The sequence below is a fragment of the Magnolia sinica genome, chromosome 7 (genome assembly GCF_029962835.1).
Source record: "Magnolia sinica isolate HGM2019 chromosome 7, MsV1, whole genome shotgun sequence".
NCBI lineage: Eukaryota > Viridiplantae > Streptophyta > Magnoliopsida > Magnoliales > Magnoliaceae > Magnolia > Magnolia sinica.
In genome coordinates, this window is record NC_080579.1 from 40,981,078 (window position 1) to 40,999,915 (window position 18,838).

Consider the following 18,838-nt stretch of genomic DNA (forward strand, 5'->3'; position numbering starts at 1 on the left):
AATTTCTTGAGCTAATTTATCTGAGCTCTTTGAGATGTCAAACTTTGATAGTCTTTCAGTCACTAGGCCTCCACCATTTGATGGCTCCAATTATGCCTATTGGAAAGCCAGAATGAGGATTTTCTTAAAATCCATGGATGAGAGTGTGTGGCAAGCTACAGTGACTAAATGGACCCCTCTTACCACTGAAGTAACTGGTATCGATGGATCCAAATTTATGAAAGCCACACCTTATCTTACTTGGACCACTCTTCAAAAAAATGAGAGTAGTGCCGAAGTAAAGGCTTTAAATGCAATAACTTGCGCACTATCACCGGATGAATTCAAAGGAATTATATCCTATGATACTGCAAAGCAAGCCAAGGATATTTTAGAAATGACACACGAGGGAACAACAATCGTCAAGAAATCTAAAGTCCAAATCCTCACAACCAAATTTGAGGAAATACGTATGGAGGAAAGTGAAACTTTCATGGATGTTTATACTAGATTGAATGACATTGTTAACTCTATGTGGGGTCTCGATCGTAAAATCCTAGAAAGTAAAGTTTGTGCAAAGATACTACGCTCACTCCCTGAATGGTTCAATTCAAAGGTAACCACGATCCAGGAACTTCGTGATACGGATAATATGAGGGTAGAAGAATTAGTTGGTTTTTTACAAACCTATGAGTTAACTTTTAAAGCTCATATAGGTAAATCTATTGCCCTTAAATCTTCTAAATTATTTCTCAAGAAAATAGTAATTTTGATTTAGAAAATTCTAAAGATGATATGACCCTTTTAGTTAAAAAGTTTTATAAGATTTTTAGTTGATTTTCAAAAACCTAATGAAAAGAAAAGATCGAAATCTAAAACCTGGAAATCTTTAAAAGATAGTCAATGTTACAACTGCCATGAATATGGGCATCTGGTAAACAAGTGTCCTAAAAAGGACAAACCTAAAAAACAAAGGTATGTTGGGTACTTGGGATGAATCTTCTGGCTCTGAAGCCTCTTCTGAATCAGAAGATTCTGAAACTGAGTCAGGTAATGAAGTCAAAGCCCTTATGACTCTAGCCAAGTTCACTTTTTCAGATCATGATGATTCAACTAGTGAAGAAAATTTGAATAGTATTCATGAAAATTAAGAAGATCTTCAAGATGCTTATAATGCCCTTTGCAAGGAGAGTTGTAAAATTGCTGTTAAACTTAAACTTTAGAAAGAAAAGTTTTTAAAACTTAAAGAAAATTTTGATTCTCTTGTTTTAGAAAAATCTCACATTTCATATTGTTTTGAAAAAACTAAGTGCGACTTAAATTTCAAAAACACCCAAGTTGAAAACTTAAAATCTGAAAACGAAAAGCTAAAACTTGAAATCTCTTCACTTTTGAGTTTAAAGGACACATGGAAGTATGCCTAAGGTGATCCTAAGTTAGAAAAACTATTATTTGGATCCAGAAAATGTGGCGACCAATCTAGATTGGGCTACAACAAAAGTATTCCTCCCAAAAATAAGAATACTCCTCCTAAGTTTGTGAAAGGAGAGTCTCCAAACTCAAAAGGGAAAAGCCTAAATCCAAAATATCCTAAAAATGCTAAAACTTTTCAATCCTTAAAACCTAAAATCAACCATATCAACTATAAAAATCAGAATTGTAATCCTTTAGTGGAGAAAATTGTTGATTTACTAAAGGAGTTGTTAAAATCTAACTCAATGGGTTAGTCTTATATCAACTACAAAAATAAGAAGACCAACTATACTCCCAAACCCAAGATTGTAATGAAATGGGTTCCTAAGGTTACCTGATTGGTTGCCCACACTGCTTTTAAAGCTTCAAGCCATTCAAAGTGGTACCTAGACAGTGGTTGCTCCAGACACATGACAGGTGACAAAGGTCTATTCACCAATCTTAAAGCATGACTGATGGTTCAATCACATTCGGTGATGATAACAACTGTAGGATTGTTGGCCAAGGTACGGTCCAACTTTTTAACCTCCCTTTATTTGAGAATGTTTTATATGTAGAAGGGTTAAAACACAACTTATTAAGCATTTCTAAACTATGTGATAAGAATCATAGTGTAAATTTTACCAACCTAGGGTGCAAAATATTAAATAAAAATGGTTCGATAATATTAACTGGTCGCGGAACTTCTGAAAACTGCTACATAGTAAGTGATTCTATCTCATATAATCTATCGTGTTACATAGTCCATACCGATGAGACCGAGTTATGGCATAAACGCCTAAGACATGTACACTACCACAACTTATATAGATTGAGCAAAAGAGAGTTAGTAAGAGGCGTACCCAAAATACAAAAAATAGATAAAAATATGTAGTGAATGCCAGATTGGCAAGCAAACTAGGAGCTCTCACGAAAAGGTAGACTCCAATGCTACATCTAAACTGCTTGCACTCCTCCACATGGATCTTATTAGACCAACTAGAACGGAGAGTTGAGGTGGCAAGAAGTACATACTAGTAATTGTTGATGACTTTACCATATATACTTGGGTAGTCTTCTTAAAAGACAAATAAAAAACTCTCGATGAAATAAAAAAGGGTACTTAGACATATCCAAACTGAAAAATTGTCTCAAGTCTGTAAGATCCGCAGCAATCACGGATCAGAATTTGAGAATAGCAGTTTTGAGAAGTTTTACAATGATCAGGGAATATCACATGAATTCTTTGTGCCCAAAACTCCATAATAAAATGGTATAGTAGAAAGAAAAAATAGAGTGCTTCAAGAAATGGCAAATGTAATGTTAAACAGTATGAAGCTCCCTAAAAATCTCTAGGTCAAAGCTGTAAATACTGCGTGTTATATAATTAACCGTGTTTATACTAGAAAATCAAATTGTAAAACGGCTTATCAAATGTGGTTTGATAAGAAGCCTACTATCAAATACTTCCAAGTTTTTGGCAGTAAGTGCTATATTTTATGTGACCGAGAAAATCTGGGTAAGTTTGACACCAAAAGTGATAAAGGAATATTTTTAGGGTATGCTCTGAATAGTAGAGCTTATCAGGTTCTTCATAAGAGGACCAGTGTTATTCAAGAGTCTATTAATGTGGTTATTGACGATCACTTGAATACACCTATTTTAACTTCAGAAAATGATGAAGTACTTCTAATTGATAAACTATATACTTCATCAAGTCAAAATAACTCTGAACTGAGGACTGTTAAAGATCATCCAACTAATCAGATTCTTAGAAACCCTCTCGCTGGTGTTCGCACTCGTAGACAACTAGAAGATATGTGTAATTACGTGTGCTTTACATGTCAGATAGAACCGGCTAACATAAAAGAAGCTCTTACTGATGAAAACTGGATAGTTGCAATGGAAGAAGAGCTTAATCAATTTGTTAGGAATGATGTTTGGTACTTAATTCCAAGACTTAAAGATAAACACGTTATCAAAACTAAATGGATCTTCAAAAAAAAGTTTGATGAACTTGGTTATATCATTAAAAATAAGGCTAGGCTAGTTGTATAAGGGTACACTCAAATTGAAGGCATCAATTATAATGAGACATTAGCCCTAGTAGCTCGTCTTGAATCAATCAAACTATTTATATTCATTGCATGCTTTAGAAAGTTCAAAATATACCTAATGGATGTAAAGAGTGCTTTCTTAAATGGCAATTTTCATGAGGAAGTGTATGTTGAACAACCAACGGGTTTTGAAGACCTTAAGAATGATGATCATGTCTATCGCCTAAAAAAGGCTCTCTACGGTTTAAAACAAGCTCCCAAGGCATGGTATGAAAAATTGACTAAGTTTTTACTGAGTCATAATTTTCTAATGAGAAGTGTTGATAAAACTTTATTTGCTAAGAAACATAATGATCACATTTTAATAGTAGAAATTTATGTTGATGATATAATTTATGGATCTGAGTTCGAAATGAGCATGGTTGGGGAATTGAATTATTTCCTAAAGTTGCAAGTTAAACAGCAACCTGATGGTTTTTTTTATTTCTCAAACCAAATATGCTCTGAACTTAATTGAAAAGTTTAGATTTGAGAATGGAAAAAATTTTGATACTCCTATGAGTACTACTTTGAAACTCTCAAAGGACTCTATAGGTAAGAATGTGGATCCTAAACTATATCAAAGTATGATTGGAAGTTTGCTTTATTTAACTTTAAGTAGACATGATATTGCATTTAGCATAGAAATTTTTGCTAGATATCAATCTGACCCTAAAGAGTCACATTTAACTGCTGTTAAGCAGATTATGCGATATGTCATAAGCTCTGCAAATTTAGGTCTTTGGTATCCACATGATACTAGCATTCAATTAGCCGGTTACACTGATGCTGAGTGGGCTGGTAACATTGATGATAGGAAATCATCCATGGTGGTTGTTTCAATGTTAGGAACCATTTAGTTTATTGGCAAAGTAAGAAACAAAGTTCCGTATCGCCCTTAACTACTGAGGCTGAATACATTGCAGCAAGGAATGTACGTACTCAGCTTGTATGGATGAAAAGAATGTTAAGCGATTACAAAATTGCACAGGACTCTATGGTTTTATATTGTCATAATTCTAGTGCAATTAATATATCTAAAAATCCAATCCAGCATTCACGAACCAAGCACATTGACATTAGATATCACTACATTATGAATTAGTGGAAGAAAAGACAATTTCTTTAGAATACATTCCAACCGAGACTCAACTTGCTGACATTTTCACAAAACTGCTCAACAAAAGCAGGTTTTCTAAATTAAAATTTGTGCTATTTAAATTTATTATTCATGCATTTCTGTGTCATAATGTGTTTATATATATATATATTTATTATTTTATGTTTAAAATTTTAAATTATATGAAAAATTATGCATTTTTTGGATGTGCACAACTAGTCAAGTACATACTTAACCAGTCGTGGCACGACCAGTCGAGCATGTACTCGACTAGTCATGTAGCGCAGGTTTGACCTTTATTTGGGGAAAAAATCCTTTTTTCTTCGTTTTGGGCTTCTTCTCCAACGGGTCCTAAGTCAACTAGTTGAACCCATCAACTTGTTCTTCAAGGTTAGTGCTTTATTTCCATTTTCCTTGAAGATTTAAGTTCATATCACTTCTTTTTCATCTTTGGAGTAATTTATTTCTTGTTTCTTTGAGGTTTTTGGGATTTTCTTCTCCAAAATCTGATCTTGAGAAAACCCACTCTACTTCTTTTGCAAGCACTTGGTTTCTTGATTTCCTAGTTGTAAATGGAAGGTAGAAAGAAAAAGAAAAGTTCTCGTGGTCCTTCAACATCTAGATAACACATATCACAAGGCAGCACCTTCGGTCACCCAAAGATGATACCTCCTATGTGCGGGATATAAGGTTGTGCAATGTAATAGTTGAACGACCTGTTCATGTTGAACATCTTGCTCCATTTGAAATATTTCCTCTTCTCCAATCTTTAGGATGTGATAACATTTTACATTGGGGTGGGTAGGCATACCGATCCATTGCATAAGCTATATATGCATGTATTTCTAATTATGCAACTGAAAATCTAACATTTATTATTGCTACTAGAGAAGGTCCACTTGAAATAGACCGACATTTGATCTCTGGTCTAATGGATATACCTCTCAATAATGAAGGTATTCCCATTAGCACTTTAGTAGCTAAACCATCTGAATCAGAAAAATGTATGCTTATTAGAGATTTGTGCAATATAGATGCGCAATGGAGTACTAATGAAAATGCGCTTGCTTCAAAGTATTTGTTACCTAGATATAAAGTCCTTCATAAGATATTCATTTCTAATGTGTATCCTCGTTCTGGTAACAAAACTGAACTCACTACTTTCATGGTTCGGATTCTTCATGCCATTGTTTCTAGAACCAATGTATGTCTTCCTTCTTTAATCTGTCATTGCATCATTCAGTTCTGTCTCCATCCTGGACATAGTGATATCCCTTTTGCTTATCTGATGACTGTGTTAGTCACCCATTTATTAGTGGTTATGCCTATTGGAGAGGCTCCCATTCAACACCTAATATTCAACACTTCCAATATAAACAAAATGAATCTGAGGTTGGCCTTAGGCCAAGCCAATGTTGGTGTTGGAGGAGCTGCTGTAGTGAATGAAGAAGAAGGTGATTTACCTCCAGATGACATAAACATGGATGATATTTTTGATGAGATCGAGTCTAATTCGATAGATGATCCTGATTATCAGCCTTCTGACTATGATGTGCGATTGCGCTCACTTGAGGAGAAGGTAGAGAATATGAATGTGTCTCATGATTTGCAGTTCAAATATATGTGCAAATATCTTAAGCGCCTGAACAAGGGACTTCATAAACTTGATCCTGCCATACCTGCTCCTTCTTCAAGTTTTGATTAGTGTTTTCTAATTTGGCTTGTAATAACTCTTATGATACTTTGTTTTCTTTCGGTTTGTGGGATTAACTTTTGTTAAACTCTATTGATGTTGGTAGATTATGCTTGAACATTACTTGCTTATAAAGTTAATATCTTGGCTATCTTGATCCATTATTCCTCATTGTTTGACTTATTCTCCTTGTGTTTTATGTCTTGTTTCATGTATTGATTTCTTCCTTTGTCATATTGTGACAAAAAGGGGGAGAATTTTGTCATGCTTTCATGCTTGAGTATTATGGACATGTAGAGTATTGTGGACATGTAGAGTATTGTGGACATGTAGAAATACAACCTTCTTTGTGTAAGGGGGAGGAGTACATAATGATGCGAGAGTATGATGTGAATTTTTGCGACCTGTTTACAACTGGTGCATGATTCTTTAACCAGTTGACTGGTTCATATTGATAACTGATGCATGATTTTTTGTGCGTATAATGTTTATGTTATTATGAAGCATGTTTTGTCATAAATTTGACAAAGGGGGAGATTATAAGTGCTATGGTTTCTAGCTCTTATAATTGTCAAATTTTGTAGTGCCAAAACCTTTTTGAATCTGTGTCTTGTGTAGTGCATCTACATATTCAAGACAATGCATTTCTCAAGAACAAAGATCTTTACTTCTAGAAATGCAAGTTTACTTGGTCATGTTCGAATACAACATTAAGTGTGAATTCAAGGTCAAGCTTCAAGTCAAGACAAAGTTCTTTACTAGACAAAGTTCTTTACTTTGAACCTCAAGCTCAAGTCTCAAGATGTTTTAAGTTTAAAGGTTACAAATTCAAGTTTCAATATACTTCAAGTTAAAGCCTCAAAAGGTCCCAAGATCAAGCTTCATCATGTGTAAAGATCTCAAATTTCGTGAACTTCAAAGATCATCTTTCAATAGAAGGAAAAGAAGGTTCAATGTTCATACATCATGTTTAAGGTACGAATGACCTTAGATTGACCATAGGGTAGGTCATTTTGAATACATAATTCAATTAGATCACTTTATAAGTGCATTGACTGTTTCTCAACTATTTTTGGACTTTGTTCGACTAGTCCTAGTACTGGCTCGACCAGTCCAAGAATTTCCTTGACCAGTCCTAAGGTTGTTACAAAATTTTGAAATTTTTTGTTAAGCCTCGACTAGTCTTGAAGACTGCTCGACCAGTCGTATGAATAGTACTCAACTCATGCTCGACCAGTCCTGCAGCCTTAACTCATAATCCAGCAATTAAATCGGCTTCCACACGACCAGTCATGGATAGTACTTGACCAGTCGTGGAGGTCACTTAACTGGTCGAGCAGAGCCTACGACCAGTCGTGGAAGGGCTTTATCTTATCGCGCTCAAATTTTTAAAAATCTATTGGTCCTACAACCAATCGTGTCGACCACAGGACTAGTTGAGAATGTGATTTCTGCAACTACAAATAGAGCACGAATTTCAGAGTTTGATATTCAATTCAAGCTAAATCAATCCACCACTCTGAGAGATAAGTTAGTCATCTTTTTAAGCTATATTGTGCTTATTTAATATTCTCTAAATTTAGCTTTATTATATTTGATTTTGTATTCTTTATTCCAATCATATTTAAAGAAGGGATTGAGACTTGCTCTTTTCTTAGAATCAAAATCAAATAGAGCTAGCCCAACTTGATTTAATTTAAAATCAATTTAGAACCTATAACTATTTCATAAGTGAGTGTGGACATTGAACTTCTACATTGAACTTCTACTCCGATTTGGTTTTTCCGGGCTTCATCAAAAAGGGAATATCCAGGTATTTTACAGTTTTTGTAAATTCCTTATTTGTTTTTATTGAGAGTTTGCTAGAAAAATCTCTTTGTTTTGGTTTGCCTGAGGTCATCTAGAAAACTCAGAGTATGGGGTTTTTGAATTGTGTAAGCCCACTTGAAAGACATAATTGTAAGGGTTTTAGGTGAACCTGGAAAAACCTATTTTCATAGTGAACGCTAATATCAACTGTGTAAGGATATTAAGAGTGGAGTAGTTGTGTGGCTGTTTTTCTAAACAGTTGGTGTACACACAAGCGAACCATTATAATTTTCAGTCTTGTGGTTTGATTGTTTTTTTTTTTTTGTGGATTGTTGTAATTTTCCTTTTTTGCATTTGTGGAGAATGTTGCAATTTCTTTTATACAAGTGTGGGAATGTTGTAATAGCTTAGATTTCATTCCTTACAATTTATTTCTTTATTCCTCTATATCAGTTTGAGTTTTTGATACGCAAACCCTTTTAGGAATCAGGTTGTCCTATCATAAACCTTTGGTTTTTGGTGTAAGGTTGTCCTTAGAACAACATCTGTATCAATCTCTCAATACTCGTACATTTGAGGTTGTATTTTTTTCAGCATTGTGAGATTGTTTACTGCTATCAGTATTTATATTTTGATTAATTTTCCCTTTTTATTTTTAATTTGGCATAGTCCCATTCACCCCCCCCCCCCCCCTCTAGGACTTAATAGCTCGGCCTTTTCAACTTCATCTTCCGTTTCCTAAGTAACCTCTTCCTCAGTGTGGTGAGTCCACAATACCTTCGCTAGTGGGATAATTTAGTTGTGAAGCACCTTTTCCTTCCTATCTAGAATACGTGTTGGTTGAAGTACATAGGTATCATCTTCACTTAGCTGCACCTACTCCTACTTGATAATATGAGTAAGATCAGGAACGCATTTCTTTATCATCGATACGTGTAATATGTTGTGCACGCCTGCGAGTGGTGTGGGCAAAGCAAGGCAGTATGCTACCACTCTAGAATCTGGAATAGGCCAATGAATCTCGGTGTAAACTTTCCTTTCTTGCCAAAATGAAGGACTCCCTTCATTGGGAAAACTTTCAAGAATACGTGGTCCCCAACTTCAAATTCCAACTATCACCCTCGGGTATTGGCGTAACTCTTTTATCTGCTTTGGGCTGTAAGAAGTCGACGCCTGATAATGTCGATCTTCTCTGAGGTTGCCTAAACTAGATCTAGGCAAACCAAGCTCTTCTCACCAACTTCTGCCCAATAATGTGGTGCTCGACATGGGCGCCCATACAATGCTTCGTAGGGAGCCATGCTAATGCTCGCATAGAAGCTTTTGTTATAAGCAAACTCAGCATAGGAGAGACAATCATCCCAACAATCATTGAAATCAAGCACATACACTCGCAACATATCTTCTAATATCTGATTCACTCATTTCGTCTGCCCATCGGTCTGTGGGTGGAACATGGTACTGAACTTCAGTTGTACTCTCATTGCTTCTTGAATTCGAGTATAGAATATAGACGTGAATTGCGTGTCTCGATCTGACACAATCTCCATAGGAACTCCATACAGCCGTACAATCTCCTTGATATACAGCTTAGCTAAATCGTCTACTGAGTTTGAAACTCTAACCGGGAGGAAATGACACGATTTCGTCAATCGGTCTACAATCACCCAAATGGAGTCATGCCCCTTCCTCATCTTTGGTAACCCGGAAATGAAGTCCATAGATATGAAATCCCATTTCCATTCAGCTATGGTCATGAGTTGAAGTAAACGAGGAGGTCGGCGATGCTCGACCATGACCTGCTGGCACGTGAGACAATGGGACACGAAGTCTACTATCTGGGCCTTCATGTTGTCCCACTAGTATGAACGCTTCATGTCTCTATACATCTTCATACTACCTAGATGCATTGCCAACCTTGAATTGTGTTCGGCCTCAAAAACTTCTCTCTTCAAGTCATGGAGATTTGGGACGCATAGGCGGCCATGATATCGCAAACCTCCGTCCGAGCTGACTCTTCATTCGAATTCTTCACTCTCTCACTTGCTCGTTCTCTTATTTTCACCAACAGTTCATCCTCTTTCTAGGCTGTAATAATGCGGTCATCAATAAGCAGTTGTACGCGGATGTGTGCAACGCTCTCGAAACTGTAAGCTTCAGTTCAAAGTCTTGCACAAACTCTACCATATTCCATTCTTCTATCATCAATGGAGCTACAAATTCTATTACCTTCTTGTGTCTCAAAGCGTCGGCCACAAGGTTGGCCTTATCAGGATGGTAGGAGACCTCAAACTTGAAGTCTTTCAAGGTTTCCATCAAATGTCACTGCCTCATTTTTAGGTCTCTCTGCGTGAATATATAATTGAGGCTCTTGTGGTCGTAAAAGAGCTCGAACTCCTCTTCATAGAGGTAATTTCTCTAAAGCTTTAATCTGAAAATGACTACCGCTAATTCCAGGTCATGCGTGGGGTAGTTTTCCTCATGTTTCCTCAACTGTCGCGACGAATAGGCAATCACTCTATCCCTCTGCATAAGAACACAACCCAAACCAACGCGAGACGTGTCGGTGTATAGTATATTTGACCCCCTGCTTTGGTAATACTAGCATGGGTGGGGACGTCATCTTGTCCTTTAATTCCTTAAAGGCTGCTTTTGCTTTCTCATTCCAGGCAAACTAAAGATTTTTTCGAGTGAGTTGCGATAACGGTTAGGCTATCTTGGAAAAGTCTTTAATGAATCAGTGATAATAGCCGGTCAATCTGAGGAAACTCCTCACTTCTGTAATGGAACCGAGCTGCTCCTAGTCCTGCACCGCAATCACCTTGGCAAGGTCCACCACAATTCCTTCCTTAGATACCACGTGTCCCAAAAACTTGACTTCCTCCTTCCAGAAGTCACATTTCTGGTATTGCGCAAACAACTGATTCCTCCTAAGAGTATCGAAGACTGCTCGTAGGTGTTCTTTGTGATCTTTTTGACACTTGGAGTATATCAAAATGTCATCTATAAACACGATGATGAACCGGTATAGATACGGCCGAAACACCCAGTTCATGAGGTCCATGAACACAGCTGGTGCTGTAATGCCCCAAATTTCAAGGGTTTAGCAAAGGCTCAACTCCTGAGATCCGTCGCATCACTTATGCAACATAGATAATGATGATTAAATGTTATCCGTATTAGTGCATTAAACATGAATGTGATTACACTAAATTAGCATATCATACTCTAGAGAGAAATAAATTAAGCAAGCGGAAGACTATGATAGATATATAAAGTATATGCGTATTTCACAACCTCTAGATTATGAGTGTGTTACTGGGTTGAATATATACATGTTTTGTTCTAAAATATAAAAAATAACAAAAGGTAAATGTCTAACTAAATCATATAGTCCTTGTAATCCCGTCGATCAGTACATGGTCTACATAGACCTGCCTGATAAAAGTCTGGCTCTGTCTCGTAAGTTGTATCATCATCTGTAGCTAAAACAGAGTCTGTTTAATGTTTTAAAACACCGTTCCAGAGTGGGAGTGAGTGATCAACTCAGTGGTACTATAAGGCAAATGTTAACATGTTATCAATTCAATCAAGCAGTGATGATAAATAAGATAACAATCAGATCCTAAGTACTCTTGTTAATGCAGGCATGCTATATTGTAATGATGCATGCCCTCTCTTGCACTCCCTTAGCGACTTCATCTTACGATCGTGCATGCAACTCCCACTATGTACTTCCTCGCCAAAGCACATGCAGTGCAGTGCATGGTCGTGTTAACCAAGTACTTAATTAGGCTTATTTATACAACAGATTTAAGAAGCTAAGGTACCTCTCTTTATATCATTTACGCAAACAATGATCCATCTAGGGTGTCAATCCTAGTTAATCACATACGATAGGCAACTTATAGGGCAACGTCACCCTTAATTTGAAAGGAGTGGATAGAAAAGCTCACGAGTTTACACTCAAGGTCACTACGGGAGGCTCATCACCATCCGCGTAGGCCTATTTTATACTCGAGGTCACTACGAAAGGCTCATCACCTGATCGTAGGCCGATAGCTTGAATACAGTGGCCCATACTACCATATTCGGTTCATGAGTTAGGTTGCTCACTAGTCACTATGGGGAGGTTCGTCAGCCCAGCATAGGCCGATGGCTCAACCACGGTGTCCCATACCACCATGCCCAATTCATAAGTCTTAGCGGATCGTAGTACCAAGGTTAAACGGGCTTTACATTGGTAAGTGGTACCTTAGATTGAAGCAGTAGCATCCATACATGGTAAACACACATTAGGCCAATTAGGTTACTTGACAAGTTCGATTGGTACGAGTGCATGCTAATTTAATTGACATGGAGTGCATACGCACTCCTCATGGCCTAACCACTACCAATAATCACCGTATGACTCGGATTCATCGAACGTATCTGTTGTGGTGAGACTAGTTCGGCCACTTGATCGAAAACCGTTACCAATTACCTGGACTATGTATTAGTCCCAATCATACTCAAATATAATAAGCATTCATATGTGATAGTCAAAATAACATTTAACAACCAATTCAAATTTAAATCTCATTGGAGCATTTTAGCAAACACATAGTGAACATAATATCATGCATATGTATTTCGTACATAAATCACGTAGTTGAATTTAATTTACATGAAGGAATCCATTCATACAGCTAAGGTAGTTGAGAATCTTATCTCAACACCCTTACTAAATGCATTTTATCAACAAAGGATTTGTCATACATATAATAGTCAAGTATTCTAGATTAATAATCATGGCAAACACAAGTCCTGATTTTACTTTCTTTCAAACATTTCAACAATACATGGAAATGCATTATATTTTGACATAGTTCATATATGTGTAATACATGGAAAACATCGTATCTAAGTACATGTAACAGCAATCAAGTCAGTCATAAATCATTAACTGACATTGAAATCCTTGAAAACCATAACATAAATGTTTATAGTCTGCACCTTTTGTCGGTACACCTGTTACGAACTTGGTTCATACACAACGTCCCTATGTACATCACAACAACTACCTAAACATTGAAATAGGTTAGCTATTTCACCGATTTCTCTATTTGGATTCCTAACATAGATTAGGGTTAGGATTTCTTACCCAAAATGAAGTTGGAATCGACGGTGTAGCGATACGGGAGAGATGATTCGGTACGTGGAGTGGTGGGAGTGAATCAAAACAACAATCTCCTAATCTCTCACTCTTCTCCTCACTCTTTTCTCCTCTTTTCTCTCTTCTCTCTCCTAGGGTTAGAGAAATTCGTATGGAATGAGAGAGGGGTGGGTTAAGGGCATTATGTAGGCTTAAAAGTGATGTCAATGGCCCCATGGCCATGGTATACTTAGGGTATAGTCGAAGGGTGGCTGTCTCAGGCCAAAGGAGCTCATATGGAGGTCCACTGCCGTATACGGTCTGGAGAAAGTTCTCAGACAATGGATCTATGCTAGGTTAAGATTTTAGTCCGATCGGATTAGTGGATCGATCGTGGAGGACCCGTTTTAGTTCAATGGTCATCGTTATTCGATCAGGGACACAAGTATAATAACATGTGTAGGGAAATTTCCTTGATCCATGGGTAAAGATTGGTCAGAATCTAATGGTCTGAAACCTTCAATTTTGCCCGTAAGTGAATGGTCCAATTCACTTAAGTTTGAGTTCACTTTCCAAAGATATTCGCGTTTCTCACACATTTTGCTCTAGGGCTCAAGTTGTGTGCTTCTGGATACTATTTGGACTTGATTCCCGCATTGGTTGTCAAGCCCAGTAAGATGGTTATAACCTTATAGTTTTGCAGTCATCGGACTTTTGACGTGCGGTCCTTGTCCAATACGGAGTTTCAATGTGTTCCTGGGAACAACTGGGTTTTGAGACTGATCTTAGATTTTTGGAAAATGTTAAGTTAGTGATTCTAATAGTTTTGGGTCTTACAGTTCGTATAGAAAGTGGTTCGAGCTAATTTACAGATTAATTCAGTTTAATACTTAATTAATTTTGGTCTAATTTCTACAGAGTTCGATCCTTAGTGATTTCTAACTGAGGTGATACTCGGGTCTTTGTACGAATTTTTTCGAGATGTTATAATCTAACCCCCTTAAAGAAAAATTTCATCCTTAAAATTAGTACCTTTTCGTACTCCTCGAGAATCTGAGAGTAGTTCTTACGGACTTCAGCTTCTGTTTCCCAAGTAGCCACTACCTCAGTGTGGTGAGTCCACAATACCTTGATAAGAGGAATCACTTTACTGCGTAGCACCTGCTCCTTCTAGTCTAGGTACGCATCGGTCGTAGTACATACGTAGCATCTTCACTCAACTATACCTGCTGCCATTTGATAATGTGGGACGCATCAGGAACGTATTTCTTCAGCATCGATAGATGAAATATGTTGTGCACGCCTACGAGTGGTGTGGATAAGGCGAGGCGATATGCTATCACACCCACTCAGTTTAGTATTTGAAATGGGTTAATGAGTCTCGGTGTGAGTTTCCCTTTCTTGCCAAACCGGAGGACTCCCTTCATGGGGGAAACCTTAAGAAACGCATGGTCGCCAACCTCAAATTCTAGTTATCACCGTCTCATATCGGCGTAACTCTTCTGTCTGCTCTGTGCTGAAAGAAGTCAACGCCTAATAATATCGATCTTCTCTGAGGTCACCTGCACTAACTCTGGGTCAATCAAACTCTTCTTGCCAACCTCTACCCAGCAATATGGTGCTCGACATGGACGCCCATACAGTGCTTCGTAGGGAGCCATGCTAATACTCTCTTGAAAGTTGTTGTTATAAGTAAATTCAGCATAGGGAAGACAGTTATCCCAACTGTGTTTGAAGTCAAGCACACATGCACAGAACATATCTTCTAACACCTGATTTACCCATTCCATCTACCCATTTGTCTGTGGGAGGAACGTGGTACTGAACTTCAGTTTCACACCCATTGCTTCTTGGATACGAGTTCAGAAGATAAATGTGAATCGCATGTCTCGATCCGACATGATCTCCATAGGCACACCATGCAGACATACTATCTCCTTAATGTACAGCCTGGCCAAATCGTCTACTAAGTTTAAGACTCTAATCAGGAGGAAATGAGCCGATTTCGTCAATCGGCCCACAATCACCCAAATGGAGTCATGTCCCTTCCTCGTCTTGGGCAACCCTGACATGAAATCCAAAAAGATGAAATCTCATTTCCATTTAGCTATAGGCATGGGCTGAAGTAAACTAGGAGGTCGGCGATGTTCGGCATTGACCTGCTAGCACGTAAGATAACGGGACACAAAGTCTGTTATGTGGGCCTTCATGTTGTCCCACCAGTATTAACGTTTCATATCTTGATACATCTTTGTACTACAAGGACGCATCGCTATCTTTGAATTGTGAGTAGCTTCGAGAACTTTCCTTCTCAAGTTATGAAGATTTGGGACGCATAGGCGGCTACGATAACGTAAACCCCCATCCGAACTAACTCTCCATTCAAAGTCTTCATCGTCACTAGCTCATTTTCTCAACTCCGGCAAGCATTCTTCTTTCCTTTAAGCCACAATGATTCAATTATCAATAAGTGGTTGCATACGAATATGTGCGACGCTCTCGAACGGCTCCTCTACTGTAAGCCTCTAATCGAAGTCTCACACAAATTCTACCATATTTCATTCCTCTATCATCAGCAGAGATGCTAATGCTATCATCTTCTTGTGGCTCAACGCATCTGCCACAAGGTTGGCCTTGCCAAGATAGTAGGAGACATCAAACTTCCATCCATCGTCGTTGCCTCATATTCAGGTCTCTTTATGTGAATATGTACCTGAGGCTCTTGTGGTCACAAAAGAGCTTGAACTCCTCCCCGTAGAGGTAATGTCTCCAGAGCTTTAATGCAAAAATGATGGCCGCCAACTCCAGGTCATGGGTAGGATAGTTCTTCTCGTGTTTCCTCAACTGTTGCATTGCATAAGCAATCACTCTGTCCTTATGTATAAGAACACAACCCAAACCAACACGAGAGACGTCTATGTATATAGTATATCTAACCCCCTGCTTTAGCAATATTAACATGGGTGTGGACATCAACTTATCCTTCAGTTCCTCAAATGCTACTTCTGCCTTCTTATTCTAGGAAAACTTGAGATCTTTCCGAGTGAGCTGAGACAACAGTATGGCTATCTTGGAAGAGTCTCTAATGAATCGACGATAGTAACCTGCCAGGCTAAGGAAACTTCTCACTTCGGTAACCGAACCGGGTTGCTCCCATTCCTAAATTGCAGTCACCTTAACAAGGTCCATAGCTATTCCTTCTTTGGACACCACATGCCCCTAGAACTTGACTTCTTCTTTCCAGAAGTCACATTTCTTGTACTGCGCAAAGAACTAGTTCTTCCTTAGTGTATCAAAGACTGCTCGCAGGTGCTCCTTGTGATCTTTCCAACTCTTAGAGTATATCAAGATGTCATCTATAAATACAATGATGAATTGGTATAGATACGGCCGAAACACCAGGTTTATAAGGTCCATGAACACGGCTGGTGCGTTTGTGAGTCCAAACGACATCACAAGGAACTTGTAGTGCCCAAAGCTGGTTCTGAACGTTGTTTTCTGCACGTCCTCATCCCTAACGCGTAATTGGTGATACCCTGACTGTAAGTTGATCTTAGTGAAGTACTGTGCCCCTTTTAACCGATCGAACAGATCATCTATCCTGGGCAAAGGATACTTGTTCTTCATTGTCACTTGGTTCAACCTGCGATATCAATACACAATCACAGCGATCTGTCCTTCTTCTTTATAAACAACATGGGTGCTCCCTAAGGAGATACACTCGATCATATGAAGCCTGCATCTAACAGATCATCGATCTGTCTCCTCAGTTCTTCATCTCATATGGAGGCATGCGATACGTCGGTAGAGATATAGGTGTCGCACCTGGCACTAGGTCGATGGTAAAATCGATCTTGCGCTGAGGAGGTAATCTAGGTATTTTTCTTAACACGTCCATGAAATCCTGAACTACTGGCATGTTCCTAAGTGTCAAACCATCATGATATTTCAATAGGAAAAAATAACAAAGGACACGAAAAGGGCAACTGACCTGAACTAAGAAAGTGAAGACTGTGCCCTCGAGCCCACAAGCTGTCACCAATCTGGTTTCACAATCGATCTCGACCTTCATGTCAGTTAGCTAATCCATGCTGAGGATGATGTCATAATGGTATATCATGGTAACAATCAGGTCAATGTATATCGTTCTGCCCCTTAAATCTATCAAGGAACCCTCACACAACTTAGTGAAATTTGTAAAAGTTACTGCTGCTACGATAACTCTCACCCCAACCATAGGGGTCATATTCAGCCCTAAGTGCTTGACAGTAGAACATGATATCATCGAAATAGTAGACCCAGTGTCCACCAATAGAAGTACACCCACGATTCAGCTGCAAGCGCATGTACTCGTGCCTGTTGAGAATGGTTCGGTTGTGGTGCCATAGGTCATTGAGGCTGGCCTAAACCGAGGTGTGGGTGGCTGGTAAGATGGCTGTCCAAGTGGTGCTGATCGTAGAGGTGGAGCCGAGATAGGTTACGACATCTGACGGTTGATTTTTCTGAGGAGGCGTGAAGTCGTTGTCTCTCATCTTGGTAAAGCAGTACGTGTCAGCATGGCCCGACCTCTTGCAGTAGGTGCACCACACGTCTGATCACCTCAACTGGGTTGGTGGAGCCGTAAGCCTAGGAGGTGAATCTGCACGTGGGCTCTTGTCGAGGAACTGTCTGCTCGGCAAATCAGGTCGAGGCCTCGGACCCATGGGTACACGTGTACAGGACAGTCTATCCCCATCTTACTCAGCTTGCAGGGACATGTCCACTAACTCAGTATAGTTGAAAATGCTAGTGTAACAAATCTTTATACATATTTCAAGTCGCAGACCCTCAGAAAATTACCACATTCGCATTGGCTCATCTGCTAGTATTACAGGAGCGTATCTGGCCAGCTCCATGAACCTGTTCTCATATTCCAACACGGTCATCCCTCCCTATCGGAGGCCAAGAAACTCTCCCTCCTTTTCATTGCGGCAAGTGCGGGTGAAGTACTTGTCATGGAAGAGGGTCTCAAAAGCTTCCCATGTCCATACATACCCAGCAGCCACTGTCCATAGGATGTTGTCCCACCATATACTAGCTCCTCGAACATGTACGTAACCAACTCAACCTGTTCTACCTCAGTGCAGTGTAGCGGCTTCAGCATCTTAGAGATGCGATCAAGCCAGTACTCGGCCTCCTCAAGTCTGTGAGTACCCGTAAAAGTAGGAGGTCAGAAGCACTAGAAGCACTCAAATAAACCGCTGGCATTTATGTTCCCAGTAGGGTGCATAGGTGGTGTCGGCGGGACAGCATTCATGTTCTGGGCAAAGACCCTCGCGATAGTGGTCCAAATCTACTACTACTGCTACATTAGGAGCATCATCTGCTCCAACCTATTAGGAGGAGAAGCCACCTGAGGCATGTGTGGCGTCGAGGTAGATGCACGGTTCTGTTCTGGAACCGATGGTATAAAAGGTGTTGGCCCATTGGTGGGGCCAGTGGCCGGCTTTGAATCTGGCATAGTGTCACTGTCAAGGCCCAAATTGGGGTCCGTGTGATTATCGTTCAGGGGTGGT